The sequence below is a fragment of the Rhipicephalus sanguineus genome, chromosome 6 (genome assembly GCF_013339695.2).
Source record: "Rhipicephalus sanguineus isolate Rsan-2018 chromosome 6, BIME_Rsan_1.4, whole genome shotgun sequence".
In the NCBI taxonomy this organism is placed as follows: Eukaryota; Metazoa; Arthropoda; class Arachnida; order Ixodida; family Ixodidae; genus Rhipicephalus; species Rhipicephalus sanguineus.
In genome coordinates, this window is record NC_051181.1 from 123,444,062 (window position 1) to 123,464,310 (window position 20,249).

Sequence of the window (20,249 nt, forward strand, 5' to 3'; positions counted from 1 at the left end):
AACCACCACACCGGATAACAGCGGCGACTTTACCGGAACATACTGCCATATATTTGACGTTCTTTTGATGAGAAGTTCCACATACGATATGATTTTATGATGAAGACGCCGCTCCATTTAAGCGGAAAATACTGGCAACAAAAAAATTTTTTCCCCCGGCTATTGCTGCAAGCTTATGTTAAGATTGTGCAGGGAGAGTCAGGCTGCGCAGCAGTCCCGATTGAGTACACACAGCAAACGCAGACGCTTCGCTCTCCTTTCCGTCATTTCTTGTCAAAGAAAACTGTTGCTCTAGGCTGAACTGAGTGTGTCGTTGCTGTGTTGAACAGTAAGACTAACCTTTTTCCTTGCCGGTGTCAAAATCGCGCGCTGTGTAGTGCGCGGAAAGGAGCCATTGTTTCGCACAGCTCGTCGTTCACTGTAGGTGGGCCGCGTAAAAGAATCATTCGTGTGTCCGCTTTGCATTATGCGAGGTCCACGGTCCCGTCGGCACAGGTAAGCGATTCCCGAGTTGTAAAAGCGGCAACCGCACGGGATTGTTTTAAAGGGCTACCGACACCGATTCTCGAAGCTGAGCTCACTCCATCACACAAATCTCCTGCATATCAGAGACCGCTATGAGCAAGCGTGAAGCTCAGTGAATGCTGATAATATTCCGTTTGGTCATTATACTGTGTCCGACATTCAGTTTCGGATTACCAGATTGCGGAATGTATACTAGTCTGGTATTCCGGTTACGGATTACCGCAGAAGCCACAGCGTAGCACCAGATTGCGGGACCATGGTAGCGGTACCTCTAATGCTTCGTCTAACAGCAATGATTTTAGACGCGTTCTTGTATTTCATGAGTGTTTGTTCCAACAGGCAACACATTCGCAATTACTCTATACTGCCGAAAATTTGCGCCAGCAGTGAAGTGGAATAGGCACCGTGCGGTCATGCGCGCACTTCATTAACTCTTCATTTCATTCTACACTTTCATTTCAAGCCTTCGCTCGCTCGGCGCTCATTATTATGTTCTCCGTTCTTATGCCTATACTTCTGCCCTTTCTGAATAGCGTATTATATTCGTTTAGTTTCCTCTTTACAACGAAATGCTTTACCTCTTGTTACTGCGCGCACTGCTTGGCATATTCACGGCATCGCTACACAGTCTAAGGTCGTGTGCTACTTGTCTACTTGTCGTCCGTTGATTAATTTGCGAGCGCGCGGCACTGAACAGCCGCAGCTGCATGGTTTCGTGCACTCGCGCGCTCGAAATAGATAACGGTCGGCGAGGTGAGAGCAAAAGCCGAGAACCGCCGGAGCACGACACAGAGCGGTATTTTTCCACTTTACATATATATGTGAGCGAGATTATCTTCGAAACAATTAATCTCTGCCCATTGAACGTTTGCCAGCTGCCACCGATTTTGTCTGTTGCTTTGGTATCCGCGAACGCACGCATACCTTAACATTATTCAAGGAATCGTAGTGAATATAGTAATACACATAATGCTGCGCGCGCGCGCGCGTTTGTGTGTGTGTGTGTGTGTGTGTGTGTGTGTGTGTGTGTGTGTGTGTGTGGTGTGTGTGTGTGTGTGTGTGTGTGTGTGTGTGTGTGTGCGTGTGTGTGTGTTTGTGAGCGCGCGCGCGTTTGCCCTTAAAGCACGAAAATTGAGTTTCGTTTTGAATTTTCTTACACCCAGTGGTAAACCGCAATCTTATACGTGCCTCTGTTAGGTTCCAGTTTTCTTGTCTATAGCTTCTATTTCTTTTTCTTGGAGTTCTTGTCTAGACGAACAGAATGGGATCCACGTCTGTAATTTACGTATTAGCTTAACGTACATCTGCTCTAAGCGGGGCACTTGTACGCAAAAGCGAACGACGATCTCAACACATTAACCCGCGAGGCTACATGTAATTCTGTCACTAATCCCGTTAATGGGGACGGCAATCGCCGGGCGGATTCTAAGGGCTGGCGTCAAGGCCCTCCGAAAACGCACCACGAAAGCGCGGACAATTTAGAGTTGGTCCTTTGGTGCGCCAGCGGACGCCGGTTGTGGTCCAAAGACCGAGTCAGAGCCGAGAGTCGATAACACAAACGAAAACGAAATATATTCTCAGTTAAGGCAATACAAATAACACAAACACGTGCACACTCGGCTGGTACCAGTTACAACTTCACAATATAACTCAGATGGTGTTTACACAACGGGAGCTAAACAAACAGATCACACGCAACAAATGCAATCACATGCATTAAACTATTCAATGACCGTTAAAGTCCTGAATAAATAATGGCGTATCCAGTCCACAATACTTGGACGGTAATCGAATGCTTCTCTTCAAGGAAACACTCACGCCAGCTCCAGCGTTGATCGTCGTAGCTCAACCGTCGTCGTGACTTGTCACGGCTCACACGGTGTCGTCATCGGATTCTTCCAGATCGACGAGCGACTGACCACACACCATCATAAACACGTCTTCTTTGGCTAACGGAGCCACACTTAGCGTAACTTCATCACCGGGCCGACTGACTCGCTCACTCCTTCGCTGACTGTCTCACTGCTCGACTCTCGTCGTTTGCACGCTTTTATCCCTTCTTCCCCGGTTTCTAGAAGCGTCGGGAGAGTTCTTCCGCGTGCAGTACAGCCGAGGCTACAGAAGGGGCGAGAGCTTTCTCGTAGGTTCGAATCGCGGCGGCATCGCTCTCGGATGCGTCACCCTTTCCTTCTAGAAACATCCAGGATTTGCCGGGCGTTTGATCGCGTCGTCTGCGCCTGGCTCGATTGGGTGAGGAGGATGCGGCGCGCCGGCGTCTTTTGATGCTTGTTTTTTTTCGTCTTTTCGCGCTTCTTGGCGAGCGGTTCGCGCCGTTCTGTCTCGTAGCAGTTTGAAAGCGGCCTCGCGCGCGCTTTATAACCCGCTAATTTGTGACAAATTCGCTTCCACGCTTTCATTTCCTTTCTTTTCTCGTTCTTCTTATCTTCGCTTCTGTCTTTCTCGCTTTCACTCGCCCAGCTTTTATATAAAGAAACGAGGTCATGCTTCCTATAACACGAACGTGGCGGATGTCGTAATGGCGGCCGTTCCTAGCCCTCCACGACATCAATAGACGTCAGACTCTGCCCAGGCGGCGCTGCGAAAAACACCGCCACCAGCGCCCTCATCGTAGCCCTAGCACTAACTGGGTAGTGCAAAGAGAGCCGCCCGCAAGCGAATGTGCATAGGCCGCAATATAACCCTCCTCTTTCGTTGGTGTCGAGGCGCGGTTTCCTGAAAATCAAGGACCTGGAAAGCTTCTTCCGCCAATCCACGCTTCAGAAACAAAGGAAGCTGATCAAAGCGAACTGCGAGTACAATGCAAAATAAGTTTTAGTTATTCCCGCGCGCTGCAACTCGCAAGTACAAGCGAGCATCACACGACACTGAGTTCGAGGCAAGCCCTTCTACATCCATTCTCTAGAGCCTAAATGCGTTAAAATCGGGTATATACGTATGCCACAGCGATAAAGTACCTACCTACACGATCAATTTACTTAGCTATGCATCTTACAATCAGTGGTACAAAACTCGGTTCATCAGGGGCGAATGGCTCCGGCGATTTTCGCCTTTTCAGTTGCATTCTCCCTTAATTCATCTCTCGCTTCCTGTGCATTGGATTGTTTTATTACGCATCCTCAAATGGTCTCTTGATGGTCGTCTTCCGTTTGTATGTACTGCAAATGGGGATACGTGCGTGTCCACTTTCGCGGGGTACAGGCAAAACCGTGGCCTCCGAGATAGCTACGGCAACCACGGAGGACACGGGCGAAACAAACCTGAAGGGCGTCACGACCAACATTCTGCGATTTACTTGTATGACGCACGTGGTGTTAGCTAGTTAGAACCAGACCTCTGAGCCTTCAAAACGTACGTACGTCCGCGATGCTGTGTTGTGACGACCAACTCGTCGCGGTGTGCGTATCACGCGTCTCCAGTCTGTCTCTAGCTGCTCACTTCGTGTTACACGACAAGCACCGCGGTCAGAGCCTCTGCTGAGCTTCATAGTCAAGGTTACCACGGTTTTGCATCAGGGCGACGCAACACAACAGCAGAGCCACACATTCATGCCACCGGCTGTGGAGAACGCGGGTAATTCGCTTACCCAACACGCTCGCAACGGCCCGTATCCAGCGCTCTCGCCTTTCGTCTTCGTACGACAACTATGGAAATCGGTAAAACTGAACGTTGTTATTCAGTCTTTTACGTCCGTGGCAATTCACAATGCAACAGTGCGTCTTTTGCGGAGTTTCTTCGTAGCGTGCGGAGTGCTCTCGTCTGCTGCTGTTTTCGCCGTCGTTCAGGCGAGTGATCCAGCAAGCACTTCACGACGGCTCGGTGGCGCGTCCGACTAGCGGAGAGCAATTCACAGCTCTCGTTCTGAGTGCTAAATGCGCAAACACACGCGATATTAAGCTCAATCGTTGTTTCGCACTCGCTAGTTGCACCTGGTCCCATAGCAAACTGTGCGAGAGAGTCGGTCTATGCACTACTCAATACTTCTCCGACAGGTGGCGCCACACATCTTGGAAACTCCAGAGTCTGACGTCTATTACGGCCTCTCCTCGGCAGATGCAATCGAATTAGCGTGCGTACACGCATGTCGCGGCACAGCGAGAGATCGCTATCTCCCTGCCTCCCCATCGCTTCCTCGCTCCGCAGGGAAACTGCTCAGCCCGGCGTTTAATGAGCCCTATACGACGATTTCCAGCTGCCCCGACAGCGCGATGAAAACGAGTTGTACGTTGATACTTGTCGTTGCTCTTTCTTTCTTTCTTTCTTTCTTTCTTTCTTTCTTTCTTTCTTTCTTTCTTTCTTTCTTTCTTCGCTTTAACACGTATTAGAGTAAGTGGGTCCGGTATATGCTGTGACGTTTTGTATTCACATATATATTTGAGCGGCATCATATATTATGAGTGCTTGTGTGTGTGTGAATGAGGGGTGGGGGGGGGGGAGGTAAACATAGAGAACTGAAGTAGCCAACGGGATCTTTGCTTTATGTTATGTTGTTTTGCTTTATCTCAACGTCTGTACAACAGCTCGTAACAGAACAGAACGGAGCAAAGACGTTTATACGTTAACTAGACGCATGGTAGCGACGCTTCGTCGAACCGCAATGTCTTTTTAACACGCTTTCGTGTTCCGCTCGGCAGTTCGTTCTTGGCGGCTTTACGATGTATAATGCCGGCAATATCCACGGTAGTCTGAATTCGGTCTGGAATGTTACAGAATGCGGATGAAACAGGCGCAGGAATACATTGTCGGATATTGTAGACAGCTCATATATTGGGCCGAGATTGAATGAAGACAATGTTGGCCGTTGCAGCGGTGCATAGCCAACGTTGGCCGACAGTCGACAGCGCCAGGCAACATTGGCAATGAAAGGGACTGATACAGCGCTTTAGATATAGGACCACGATGAATAGGATGAAACATACACTCTGCAATAAGGGGGGGGGGGGGGCAGACTTGGCACCCGGCTCAAATTATATGGGGGCGCACCAACCGGCCGAGTCAGGCGCGCTGCGACATTGGCAGTGACGAGACACTAGTAGCTTTAGTCAGTGGTTAAACTATGCTGGTAGCGCATGAGGAAATACGGTATCTGAAATCGATCAGTAATAGTCGTTGTACGGCTATTACAGCAAGAAGGCGCAAGAAGCTTACGAAGGCATTGTCTTCAGTTAAACTCTCGGACGCATATATCTATAAGTGTATTCGAAGGACCGCAGGCGGTAAAAAGAAATAAAATCCATGACCAGAACTTCGGCCTTTCGTGGCTCTCGTATACAGATACATTGTTTCGTGGGAGTTTAAAGGCTGCGAATCCGTCCCATTGTTTTCTTAGGCCGCGCTTTCAACAAACTGGAGTTATATACTATAGTCAGCCTTCCGCTCCTTGCGGCGCCAGCGTGCGCTACTCTTCGTAGCGCCTGGCGTCGGGCCTCCCGCAGGCTATTCTGGGATCGGGAGCGCCTTGCTCGCGCCTCTCTCGGCGTTTCCTGGCGCAACGCGCTCCAAGTTAACGGCGAACCGCGGAATGCTGCTTTCGGCTTCGTCGTCGTCGAAGGCTGCAGCGACTCGGTCCGATACGCAGCTTTTTTTCCTTTGTTTTTCTTTTTTTTTAAGTAGTACGAGCACGAGTGACACTCTTGTTCCTCTTCCAAGCACTTCCGGTCGAGCGCTTATTTCCGGTTTTCCGAATATTCAGGAAAATTCTTCTAAAAAAATAAAACTTGTACCAAACAATAGTTGCGGTTCAAGTTAAAAGGCCCCTAAACCACTCAGAGTTCAAAGACGATATACTGGTTTCCTCTTCGCATTCATTACCCTTCCTATAGGCTATCTCCTACTTTCCACTTATTCATAAAACACGTGGACAATACCAGCGCGAAACGTCGAGTTCTTCAGTTAAAGAAGGATTTCGCGTGTTTCAGCTGCACGTTGTCATCTTCGCTTGCGCAGTCGAAAACGCACAAAACGAAGTGAACTTGATCCAGCGCGATGGCCATGCGAGACGAGGCAGAAAGGGCGTGCGACTGCATGACAAAGCAGGGTAGGAAAAAAATCACAACTTATATCCCTCTGAACCAATTCAGAGTTCGTTTCCTCATGACATCACGTGAACATTCACGTGAACATTCTGGCGTTGTCACGAATTTTGCCCGAAAAGACGGGAAACGCCAGGAGAGAATAACGCGCTCGTTCCCTGTATTTTCAGACGTTCTTTAAGGTTCCTTTAATATTCGTATTGGATACATAGGATATCGGAGCCTAAGTTTACTTAAGGTACGGGCCAAATAATGTCAGAATAGTTAATGAAGATTAGTCTGATGAGTTCGCTGAGAGATCAGACGGTTTTCTTGTGAGGAGCTGGGAGTTGCGGCGCCTGGCGGAGAAGATCTCAACCACACGCTTTATTTTGCGTGGCCTTTGAGATCCGATTCGGCAGTGCGACGAAACACAATGTGGAACTACACCAGTGCATACGAAGGCCGAGGTGCCAGTGCCAATACCAGACACCCAAGTCGTGGATTAGGGTCGCTCCCAATTTTTTTATTATTATTATTTCTCTTAGGCATGCAAGCAAGCAGTCCTACAGTTACGGTATACCTATGCCGCGCCTTTTGAAGACAATGTCTTTTCGGCCTATCTCCACCCACTTTCTGTATAATTAAGGTGCTCTTTATAGGTTGTATGAACCGGAATAAGGTCCTCAAACAGGCTGACCGACGTTTCGATAGGTGGACCTCTCTTTGTCAAAAGCGCATTGTCATCCTCGACATTTTAGCTTTAGAAGTGGTTAGTCGTTGACGTCACGTACGCGTAGTGTGAGGTCACTTTCTTGTCAGTGGGGTAATGTTGCACATAGAGCTATCATACAAAGCTGTAATCAAGGCGAAATGCACACTACGTCATTAACCGATCACTAAAAAGGAATTTCCGTCGTGCGTTATAAGCTTACTGTATTTACCAGCATAATAGCAGCACTGGCTGACGCTCCAGCGCTGGCTTTATAGTGTTGGGTTATAAATTTCAAAAAGGTTTACGGAGCCTTCATATACACGCGCAAAACAAGGGCGGTGCGCATGCGTCGTATGCAGTGATGGCTTTTATTCAGCATCTCCTTCTCTCTCTCTCTCTCCTCTCTTCCATAACTCGTTTATTTTATCCAAAACAGTGCCGGTTTGGTAAGCGGACGTGCCGCTGCTTGCTTGGCATTCCTTCTTGCGCAATCGGGTACAACGTGCATGCATAAGCGATGGCGGTGACGTAAAAAGAAAATGTGTGTGTGTGTGAGAGAGAGAAAGAACCTCATGCGCAGAAGAGAAAACGAAGGCTTTGGGTTTTGAGCACGTGCTATAGAATATGCATCAATCCAGGAGTGCATGTTGCGGCGAATGCTGGCGCATTTTATAAGTTGCGTCACGCGCGCCGCCTATACACAGCATCCCGCATTAGCAGCGGTGTCGTGTTTTGCGTTGACGATTGTCTGCATGCCACGTGTCGGGTGGTTCTGTGTAAAAATAAATAAATAAAAGGTGGAGGGGGTGGGGTGGGGTAGAGGCCGTTGGCGTTCGTTTTGCGTATTGCTCGAATCGCAACTGCACAGATACGTGTGTGAGCGTGTGGGAGGGCTCTTGCTAATTCGATATAAAGGCTGATAGCGTAAAGACTGCGCATGTTTGTTCCGATGAAGAAACGCCTCTATATTTTCCTTATCTCTCTTTAATCTCCCGTTTCCTATACCGACGTCTCCAACTTGCCCTCTCTGTTTCTTCATTTTAAAGCTACGCGTCGTTATCCGTGCAGAGCGGTTTTTGCACCGCGTTTTCCTAACGTCGGGCTAGGGTTTTCTTCCTTCTATCTAACCCCTTTCGCTACTAGCTTATGTAAAGTAGTCGACTCCGCTTACACATTGTTTCTTGTTACTTGTAATCTGCTTCTCTCTCTCTCTCTCTCTCTCTCTCTTTTTCCATTTTGAGACTGTTTCGTATTACGTTCTGCGTTCGAACTGGAGAAAAAAAAATTTTTTTTTCTGCTTCGACGGATAAATGCAAGACGTGCGGCGACGCGAGGGCAACACTGGGAGACACGTGCTTTGGGAATTAAACTGATGTTGTATAACGCTCTGTTCCTTTCACGTGTTAGCTCTTGCAATCTATAGTGTGGGGAACGACATCAAAAACAAACATTCGTAGTTTACTAACCCTACAAAAGAAAGCTATCCGGCACATTGTCACCGCTCCGTTTAATGCACATACGAACGAAATATTTCCCACTCTCAATGTGTTGCCTATTGAACGCTTTTATCAGTATAACCTGGTCTTGAAAAGCAAAAAGTATTTCCGGTGTAACAGCGCGACTTTCATAAACCTGTGCAACCTATAGTTGAATTAAAGGAAGTATTATGCGAATTCAGAAAACGAAACCAGTGGGTTTTGCCTTTCTCGAGAACTCATTACGCCTTTAACTGATTGCGCAGTACCAAGTGCCTAGGACATTAAATGTGCTATATGCTTGTGATACTGAGTTTAGCACTATTACAAAAAAGACATTGAAGTCTAATTTAATTAATAAAGGTACACTTTTATGAATCAGGTGTGCCGTTCTTGCAGTCATGTTTCGTCTCTCTTTTCCTAGTTTTTTACAGCGAAAGCTGTTATGAGATCATTTCACCGGCCGTTTTTGGCGCCGTAGTTGTCCGCCGCCGCCGCCGCCGCCGGTGTCAGTAACCAGTATCGCTCGAAATAAGAAAAAAAAAACGAAATAAGAAAAAAATTCCAGGATGGAACGAGGTTCGATCCTGGGCCCTCCTCGTGGGAGCCCAGTACTCAACCTCTTGAGCCATGCCGGTGCTTGAAACTGCTTTGCAAAAAGGTCCTATACAGGCTTCATGTCGGAAAGGAACCACATTAGCATATGCAATATAGCGTGGTAGAAGATTAAAATAAGCACCAAGCGTCGCACAACGTGAATTCTGTAACCAGGCGTCACACAATGCGAATTGCGCAACGAGTAGGTTGTTGAATGCTTCCAACCCATTACAAAGGGCCCTATAATTCTTCATCGTCATCAGGCACAGCATCAACAAAGTGCGCATAACGCCTTACATGCGTTTAGCAGGTACCAATGCTCTCCGTAGAATGACGAAAAATGGCACAGTGCCTGCTACCCTACTTCTCAAAAATTACAATGATATAAAGCGTAGTGGGTTCCTCGCAAGTGCACTTGTATTGGTTGCCAAGGAAGCCCATAAGCGCATGATCCATTTCCTCATGGTCTCAGTAAAGTTCTTCCCCCCCCCCCCCGTCTCTCTCCCACGTCAGCGTATGGTATACAGCATGACGGGAGAGGGAAATAGCGACCGGGCGTCACCCAATGCAAATTACATAACTGGTGGGCCGTTTAAAGATTCCAACCCATTACAAAGGGCTGAGCCATAATTCTCCATCGTCATCAGTCGTCGCGTCAACAAAGTGCACATAATGCCTTACAGACATGTAGCTGGTGCCTCGCTTCTCCGCAGAATGAAGAATAATGGCTTAGTAGGTGCTTCCCAACTTCACCAAAATTGTGATTTATGGCCTAGTGGGTACCTTTCTAGTGTACTTGTATTGTAGCCCCAAGAGAGCTTACAACGGCCTCTAGAAACGCCGCTCTTCCAGCTTTCGCTGTGACTGTGCTGCGGTTTCAGCGCAGGCCTGGCGTTTTTCTCTCCCTTTCGTACTCCTTCCGTTGTTTTTTTCTTCTTTTTTTCGTTTTCTTAGCTTTGTTTCTTTCTTGTTGTTCAGCTGAACAGTGTCAACATTTCGTAATAAAACATTATTATCACTAAGCACACCTTATCTATGTGGTCGTTATCATCTCCTTGCATTAATAAAGTTCTCTGCGTGTACACAACTGTATTTTTCATTTTTTTATTATTTATGTTTCTAAGCAAATGCATATGTACGGATATATAAATATGGGCAAATATTGTATGTGAATAGATGTGGATATGAACGTGCGCATATATAGATTGGAATATGTACAGATGTTGTATATGCATAGATATCAATATAGAAGTGTGTAGAATATGTATTGTGTTTTTTGTCTGTATTTTATGTACATGCTGTATTCTTGTTGTCAAGAGAAGGGGGCAGGAACCTCGTCAAGCTGCTGCTATGCACCTTTTTGTTCCTTGCCCTTGCCTTTGCATTTTCTTAGCTTTTTTTTTTTTGCTTTAAAAAAAAAAAGAGGAAAATGCGAAGTAAACTTGAAACTTGAATCCCGAATGCCCGAGTTTAGACGACAAACTGCACATAAACCACGAGGATGCATTCTCGAACCGCAGGGCGCCCTAGGAGGCGGCTCTACTATTCTCTGCATTAGAAGATTAACTCTGGGCCGTCCGGCGAGCCGAGGAAGCCGCCCGAGCGCCCAAGGGCTCGCGGCTGATGCCAAGGCCGGAGCCGAGGCCCGCCTCGATTTGACTTAGCTAGACTTTAAATGAAGTTATTTCATTCATTCATTCATTCACCGGTGATAACGAACGCCAGAGTCAATAATTCACGGACAGCATGATATATCGTTGAATATCGCAGCAGTTTGTGGCCGTATATCCAGTAAAGCCGCATAGTGCTACGTTGTGCATTATAGAACTACTGTTGTAGGCTTTATTACTGCATAAAATCGACCGAGAAGAAAAAAATAAGATGGCGTCCTGCTTCAAATCGTCTAAGGCAAATGCAAACGAGACTGCTTGACTTCTGCTTCTTCGATTGTCAGTCTTATATGTGGTCGCACATGGCATGCTTGCGCAGCTTCCGCCGTACCATATATATATATATATATATATATATATATATATATATATATATATGCAAGGGGCACACGTCCGTATATATCTTGCGTGCCGTTGCGTATAACAGTTCTCGTGTGTCCATATGCGACAAGACTCGCCGTTTTCGTCATCGTTGTCGACCGCGCGCCGCCGCCACTATCAGCCGCACGTGGCACATTCAGGGCAACGGGCGTCAGTGAAGAAGAAAGTAGAGGTTCAGGGTTTCCTCCTCGGCTGTGACCGAGCCGTCCGGTCGCGAGCGTCGATAACGACGAGACGTGAAGAGCCCAGGGCCGGTCGGGTCATCGCCGCTCTTGCCCCGCTTTGGAGCTGGGCTGTTATTTGTACGGCGAGATTACCTACATTGCTGCCCGCTCGCCACTGCACGCGTGGCGCATGCGCAGTGAGCTTCTGTTTCCGCGATGGAATGCTGTCCGTAATCATAGATAGCAAAACTTTTACCCTGTGCCGCCATCGTCGTCGTCGTCATAGGCGTGCGCACAGGGGGGCAGGGGGGGGGGGGGCGGCCGCCCCCCCTGGTCACCTAAGAGGGGGGGGGGGCAAAACTGCCCCGTACATTGACCCTTCTAGTGACCTAAGAGAGAGGGGCGCAAAATCTGCTCCATATATCGACTTAGTAGAGTGGGGGGGGGGGGGGGCGCTGGGATGAACCTTCGCCCACCCTGATGGGGAACCCTGCGCACGCCTATGGTCGTCGTAATAGTAGTAGTAGTAGTAGTAGTAGTAGTAGTAGTAGTAGTAGTAGTAGTAGTAGTAGTAGTAGGTGTCACGGAAGTCACGTGACCAGAGGGGGAGTGAATAAATAAATAAATAAAACTAGATGATGATGATGATAATGATAATACTTGAAATTATGATGATGTTCGAGATAAGGTACGGTGGATTTACGACACCACGTGACCTCGCTAGCCAATCACATACACTCAAGCGCTTGCAGCTTCGCTGCGCGTCTGTTTTCACGGCGTGGAACTGGCTGCATGTCGAGCCCAAAGCCTTAGATGGCCTTAGATGCGTCATCAAACGCGAAAATTGACCGTCGGCGGCGTCAGCACGAGTGATGCAAAAAATCATCATCGCAGATGACGTCATCACATGACGTCACAGATCGCAAAGGGAAGGGAAGTTGGGGGGGTTGTTAAATGAATAGTAGGGAAGGAGATTATACAGCTAGTACGCCGGCATTCTGTTCATAAACCCGAACCTCGCGTGTTTGAAAACACATGCCCCGAACATCTCGCCAACTCCGCGAGGGCCAGCAGAAAAGCTACACGAAGCTACGCTTAACAGGTTGCGTCTGTGATTTTGTAACAGTAACGCGATCTGCACGTTTGCCTTCGACTGCGATATAGATAGCGGAAGATGTAATCTGTAGGAGATACGAATGTCGTTCACCATGTGTTGTCCCTCTCATTCTTCTTGTTGCCGGTATTTATCAGTCACCTATTCGTTATCTCTACGTGGTCATCATCATCATAGGTGCGCTATTCATCATCGCTTGTTGGGGGACACGTCTTCGGTGTCGTCGGTGCCTGGGACTTCCGCCGCGCCTTCGGGGCTTCATTAAAGAACGGCCTGATCTCTATGTCACATTCTATTCGTTTCAGCTCCTCTATACGTCTTCCATCACACATGCCATTTCGAGTATACTTCGACACATTCAACTACTGTAAGTGCGTAGCACTTTAGGTGTCCGCCTTGTCGTCCATCCACCGTCTCATGTCGCATGGTCACGCAGTGGTCGGTAGACCACTGCCACGGTAGACCACCGTGGCGGTGGTGTGGCGGAAGGACAAAGCTCTGCCACATCTCATTGGGGTGTGAGCTAAAACCTGTATACGTTTAGATAAATTTTTAAACTATAGCATACTAGACTTTAAAAAGGAGCAGTGGGAGGCGCATCTCGCCAGCTCGGACCCAGGGACGCGATTCGCGCTCCTGGATCACGTCCGCCGGGCGGCGAAAGCCAGCACAGCTCTGGACCATGGGGCACCAACCAGCTAGCTCTTGAATTCCCCTTTGCTTCCTTCCCTGAGAGATAACGTTTAGTTGACCGGCAATTGCTCCGATCGAGCGTCTCTTTCCAGTATTACGTTTACGAAGTGCCACTTAGGCCAGTCTTCCTCAGATAAGTTAAAAGAATAACCGACACTTCCTTGCCAACCATGCGCGCCCCTTCTGGAAACACAATCTGACCAGTGCACTCGTGGGGCAACCCTCTTTTTTCCTATTCTTTCCGTGAGCTTCCTCCTTTCGCTACAGAAGCGCTTGCAAGACCATATATGTAGTGATCTGTATCGCCCACTTCATTACATTCCGTACACAATGGAAACGCACCCTTCAAGGGGAGCAGAAGCCTGCTGTAAAATAAATCATTGCGCTTGGAGATGTCCACTACGCACAATGCCGCAATCCCTTTCGCCATAGCAACAGTTTCACGGTCGATGAAGGTGCGCGCGGAGTCATGCCATTAATGCAACCCATTGTGCAAACTCTTCTCACTCGTTTTCTGTTTTTTTCGTGGACCCAATTTCGCGGAATTTCCCGCGAATTCCGCGCGCAAACACCGCGAGCCTCTATATACAGAGCTCATCTTTTTATTAGCGGCGTACGATGCAGCGCAACAGGGGGGGGGGGGGGGGGGGATCATGAGGGCTTAATATACGGTGGGAGAAATTGATCGCGTAGGTCTGCAGGAACACCTGTTCTGGAACGCTTACTTTCAGCCGACCTGTGTATGGATTGTGAAATGTCACAGGGGTATATGTGTACGTGTACATCTATTGCTCGAGGCAAGATGGAGGCAGGATCTGTAATGGCCGATCGTTGCTGGACGTGCAAATACTGGAAATCGTTAAATTGGGGTATAGCTAGCCTTTCCCACGCTTTGTAGACGAAGACGGCTTAAAGGAGGAATATGGAGCGACGTAATCGATCTCTTCTGTGCCCTTAAAAATGTGCGGGTTGCAGCCCGCAGATGTAATCTTATCAGATAACGGGACTTACCGCCACTCCCCGTCGTAACTTATAGCGACTAAGCTAAGCCCGAGGATGCGGGTTCGATTCCAAACCACTGTGACCGCATTCTGATAAGGGCGAAATGCGAAAAAAAAAGAGCACCCGTTTACGGAGATTTGCCTGCATGAGAAAGAGCCTCCACATGTGGTCAAAATTTCAAAACCCGTCACTGCGCCATGCCCGATAATCATATCTTAGCCTCGACTTAATTGAGACTTACTACCAATGACGCGAACGCGCACACGTATGTGGTGTTAGATATATACCTTGCGAAGTATTGACAAGCAGATGACGGAAAAAGATCGTTGCAACATTATCGTTTTATTCTCTAGGTCATTGCCTCAAGCTGACAAGACCCTCCACGGGTATGGTCTTGCGGTTATGAGCTAAAGTGGTTATGGACTACTGACCCGAAGGTCGCAGGATCAAATCCCGGCCGCTGCGGCCGCACTTCAATGAAGGCAATATGAGGCCCGTGTGCATAGATATAGATGCGCGTTAACACCACGTGGTCTATATTTCCAGACCCCTACACTACGGCCTCTCTCATAATCATATCCTTGTTTTGGGACGTATGACCCGCATACTAATTATTATTGTTATCGCCGTCACAAGATGACGTCACCACCGCACGTGTATTGCGTAGTTTACGCAATAGACTCATACTTTCAATTTTGCTGGGTTTTCTGACTTCCTTGTCAGTTGTCACATGAACTTCTGACGAGAATAGATGCCACGTGGGACACGGGGCGCAGTGTTATCTGGCCGCGTACGGAAAGAAGCGATAGAGAAAGCGTTTATCTTCGCAGAAATTCTGCAAGCACCTTATAGAGGTCAAGATAAGACCCTCAAGAAGTAGCGGTGGTACTTCAGGAAAAAACGGAACGTCGTATTTCGCGTACATTGTCGTTTCGCGCCTTTGACACGCTTCTGTGCTCTCGTAACGTTTTCTCTTACCTCAGCTTCCTTAACTGTCTCGATCTCCGAGTCTTGTATTGTTTGTCTGCCCTTATCACCTGTACTTTTTTTTTTTTTCGTTTTACACTTAGCTCGTTTTATGCCGGCTATCTTCGCGCCCTCTTTCGGCACAGTTTCGTGCCTTGTGTTCTCCGATACTACTAGGGCCGGTCGTCAAAAGTGGCAGCACATAAAGAAAAGAAAAAGTCCCGCGGTGTATCACTCCGCCACCGCGCTCCTTTTCTTTTGCTTACTTAATTACGTAAACGTAAACTTCGAGTGGCGAGTCCCACGACAGCTTGGCGACTTTGTTTTCAGCGTCGCCGCACGGGTGTAGCCGTGACGTCGATCGACGTGCTGTGGGAATACTTTGTACGTCGTAATAAGACGCCGAGTCACGCAGTCTCGCTCCGCGCGCCTCCATAGCGCTGCACGCAACTGAGCACGCGAGGCCGGAGCGTTATCGATTTGCTCTTGAAATCTCTGGCGACCTCTTTTTGCTCACGTCGCGTGGCTCCTCAGCGCGCACATGTCGCGGCTGTATAACGGGCGTGCGACGGTTGGGTGCAGTGAAACGGTCACTTTCTCTCTTTCCGATCCGACGCACTCTTATAATCACACTGTGTGCTGCTGATTGATCCTTCCTTCACGTAGTTATTGCATGAGACGACTCAGTAGTGACATTCGTATTGGTGTGATCTGTGGAGTGCTATGTGGTTCGGATACCTTGTACCAGCGACACTTCTTCACTCAAGTAAAGGTGGCCCTTTCTCTTTATCTGGCTCCAGGACTGATTTGAAGTGAGAACAGCAGTAGCAGCAGCAGCAGCAGCAGCAGCGGCAGCGCGCCTGCAGCACCGAGCTTAACGGTAAGCGATCGCCACCATCTCTCTCTCTCTCTCTCTCTCTCTCTCTCTCTCTCTCTCTCTCTCTCTCTCTCTCTCTCTCTCTATATATATATATATATATATATATATATATATATATATATATATATATATATATATATATATATATATATATATATTACCCCTGATTTATCACTCCCGAATGATCACCCCTGAATTAAACACCCCTGAATAAAGAGCACCCCTGAAATAAGGGCAAGTGAAAGCCATGCGGAATCTCTGAGCTCGTTCTGCCACGCGCTCCGGTTTGCAAGTCCTGCTGATCGCGTTGTACTTTTTTAAGTCGAAAGCCTTAGATGCCTCATCAAGCGCGAACAGTGACCGTCGGCGTCGGCCGGGGACGAGTGATGCTACAAATCATCACGCGATGACCTCACAATATGACGTCATCATGACGTCACAGATCGCCAGAATTGGTGACTTCGTGATGTCACTGTGACGACTCGGGGCGCAACGTCAGATATGACGTCATCAGATGACATCGTAGCTTGGTCAAACGTGGGCCGATCACGCAGGCAGTATACAAAACAAGGTGAGGTGCCTCCGATCCCGGAGGCAGTGCAAAAAACCACGTTAGGTGCAGAAAGCTTTCGGAGAGTGGCGGGGCAGGACTGAGAAGAAAATGAAGATGGCTTTCGCCTTCGAGTCTCGTCTTAGGTAAATGCATGCATAAGGGTCCCTGTGAGTTCTTGCCCTCCAGCGTCATCGGTCGTTGTGAATCGACTGCGAACGCGGGTGTAACTGCTGCTTAACTATTTACTGATCTGCCTATAACCATTCCGGCGAACTGTCTCTGAAAAAGGTTACTGAACGCCGTGTAACACTTCGCCCGGAGCTTACGCAGAAAATATCCCTGACGCCAACGACGAACGCGTCCGAGACAGAGTGCGAGACGCCTCGGGAAAGACTCAGGAAAGCTGAGTCTCAATTATATCGGTCACGGAACAGTGCGCAGGCACTTATCCGGCGGCCATTGCATTACGGTTCATCGCTTCGTCGCATTCTAGACAGATCTGGGTTTGTTCTAGTTCCCGTTACCACTGCTGGCATCCATTGCGCTGTTCTGCAAATATAACTCCTTGCGGCGCGCTCTACTACCTCGAATATTTTGCCACGGTTTGTTTCTTTAATTTTTTTCCCCTGGCGTTATGCTGCCTATGTTAGCTCTACCCCGTTAGAAGGCCCATTCAAGAGCTCCACTGAACGCACTGAAGCGCGCCCCTGGGCGAAACGAAACTGCAGTTCGAGTTCTACTTTTAGCAGACTACTATGTTGGGTGAGTTCAGTGCATAACTGATCGAGGTAATTTTCCGCACTGCAAAATAACTTCAGAAAACACGGATAAAACGGAAAGAGGGCGCTGGACCAGTATTACAAGTATAAATACATGCTTGTAATGTTGGTTGTCGTACGAACCGAAATCTTCTTAGAAGCACGCCCAGTCCTGTTCTGTTGCCTTCTGTGCGTTTGATTTCGCCGCAGTACTTGACGCTCATCACTCTGTCCTCCTGAAGTGTTCTTCTCCGCATAAAGCCTATTATTGCAGAGAAGCCAGCTTTGACGACACATCTATTCTTTTTCTATAAAAAATTGGGCGGACTAAAAAAAAAAGCATGCTGTACCGACGGCTGTGCATTAATCGAATTCCACCTCCAGAAACTTTCCCGGGTGTGTTTCCAACACGTTCCAATATGTTGGAGTGTATATTCTAACGATTCCGAGCAGCTATATTTTCGGTGCGTCGTTCGAAGGACGGTTTGAATTTTCGAGGCGCATGAAGTGTACCGTCATCAAAGGGCCACCAAAGTGACACACTAAATTAGTTTAGACTGGCACATTATCCTATGAGAAATGTATTATCGTTAATTCCGCCATCACAGGTCCCTTTTCAGAAGAGAAAATAATGGCCGCCACGGCGGTACAGTGCTTACGGTGATCGGCTGGTCATCCGAAAGTCGCGGGTTCGATGCCAGCCGCGACGGTCGAATTTCGACGGCACTAAATGCCATAGAGGCCCGTGTACTTAGATTTAGGTGCTCGTTAAAGAACTCAGGTACTCGAGATTTTTGGAGTGTCTTCATAATCATATCGTGGTTTTGGCGCTTTAAACCCCAGCAGTTAATATAAGAAGAACACAAAAGTAGAGGTTGAATTTTAGGTCACAGCGAAGCCGTACAAGGCTAAGTTACGGCGGGTCGCGTCCGTAGACGAAAGATGCGTAGAACAACAATTTTTGAGCATCCCTCGCCCCCGGTTCGCGATACTCGGCGGCGGCACGTCCCACCAATCGTTGTGCCCCTTGTCTCGTGACGTAGTGATCGCGTCACCCTTTGGACTCGCTATGTGACGGACGCGTGTTACTCGCCCGCAGGAAGAAGTGCGGCATGATATAATAATTGTTGAAGTTTAATGTCCCAAAACCACCATATGATTATGAGAGACGCCGTACTGGAGGACTCCGGAAATTTCGACCGCCTGGGGCTCTTTAACGTGCACCTAAATCTAAGTACACGGGCCTCAAGCATTCTCGCCTCCATCGAAAATGCGGCCGCCGCGACCGGGATTCGATCCCGCGACCTGCGGGTCAGGAAGACGAGCGGCAAGTGAAGTAGCGCCAACACCCACAGAAGCGCGAAAGGGTGCGAAAACGACGTGAAGCCGCTGCCGCAGCTGCTGGCTTCTATTTTCCTTGTAGTGGAAGAGCTCTGATCTTTATTATTAATTTTATTTTTATTTTTATTAATGCACGCGCACGAAAGCGGGCAGGAAAGCCGGCGGTGTCGAAGCCTCGTAGCGTACACGTGCGGATGCAGTGATCGGTATATATTACACGCGAAAGACCCCCCGCAACCCTTCTGTAATTCCGAGCCGACCTACTTTTCCCGCGCAAGGCTTACGTTCTCCCGTGGGATCCGAGACAGCGCGCGCGTCGACGCAGCCGAGACTTCTCTCGATTCCATATACGCGCTCGGTCTTGCTTGGAGAGAAAGAAAAAAGAAAAGCAAGATGGCGCCGTTTTTTTGCTCACGGCACGAAGGAAAGTTGCCGCTTCTTGCAAGAGCCGCGTGGTTTTCGCGGGCCCGCCGGCTGCTCTCGTTTTCTTGCGCGAAAGAAAGTTACGTAAAGAAAGAAAGAAAGAAAGAAAGAAAGAAAGAAAGAAAGAAAGAAAGAAAGAAAGAAAGAAAGAAAGAAAGAAAGAAAGAAAGAAAGAAAGAAAGAAGATAAAATTCGAGGCTGGGTGCACGCAACGGATGTCAACGGAGACGAGTGCTGATAAGAGGGCGATAAAAACGCGCGGTCGCCGCTGTGTGCACAGTTGTGGTGTATATGGCGCATAAAGTGAAGGGACACCGGTTATAGGAAGGAGGTGGTGTACGCGCTGCAGCAAAGAATAAAGAGTTAAGAGAGGGAGAGGGTGTGAATTGTATAGCCGATAAAAGAAAAGCGCGCGCTCGTTCTTCGTGTCAGGTTTGTTTTCGCGGTTCTCGGTTAATTAATTCCCAATGGTCTATACGTGCCAGAACCACGATATGATTATGAGGGGCGCCGCAGCGGGGGGCTCCCTATCCGTGTTGATAATCGGAGTTCCTTGTAACTGACAGCTTAATCTATCTACACGGGTACTCTTGTATATCTCCACCATCGAAATGCGCCCGCCGTGGCCTCAGCGGTTCTCGAAGCGTTGTTGGTGTCATTAAAGGGAAACTGTGACTTCTTCTGTGTGTGTGTTATTTTAGCCACGTTAGGTTATTGCCGCTTTTAAATGGTGGTTAACAGTCCTGTAGCCGATAGGGTAGTTGAGTTTGTTTCCCGAAACGCGTCAATAATTTCAGATAACCCGATAAAGAACGCGTCGAAATCGGAACGGGTATAGCTGCTTCATGTTTTGCTGACGATGACGTCGCCACTTATACGCCACCGTAATGTAAACACAGCAGTATGTATGCACGTGCTTATAGCGCTTATAGCGCCACAAAAGCGAAACGGGCGATGTCGTCG

The 20,249-nt window shown here is 48.3% G+C and overlaps 1 protein-coding gene across 4 annotated transcripts in view; it reads left to right on the plus strand.

Annotated features, from left to right (window-relative positions):
- The window catches only part of LOC119396324 (solute carrier organic anion transporter family member 74D), a 192,552-nt gene that overhangs the window by 97,859 nt on the left and 74,444 nt on the right, over window positions 1-20,249 (plus strand). For 2 of the 4 annotated variants that reach the window (XM_037663490.2, XM_037663493.2), the window contains exon 3: window positions 16,132-16,211. The exons of 1 other annotated variant lie outside the window; for it this stretch is intronic. The gene's annotated coding sequence lies outside the window, so the exon portion shown is untranslated. The remainder of the gene's footprint in view (window positions 1-16,131; window positions 16,212-20,249) is intronic. One more of the 4 variants, XM_049417039.1, reaches the window with a different exon arrangement.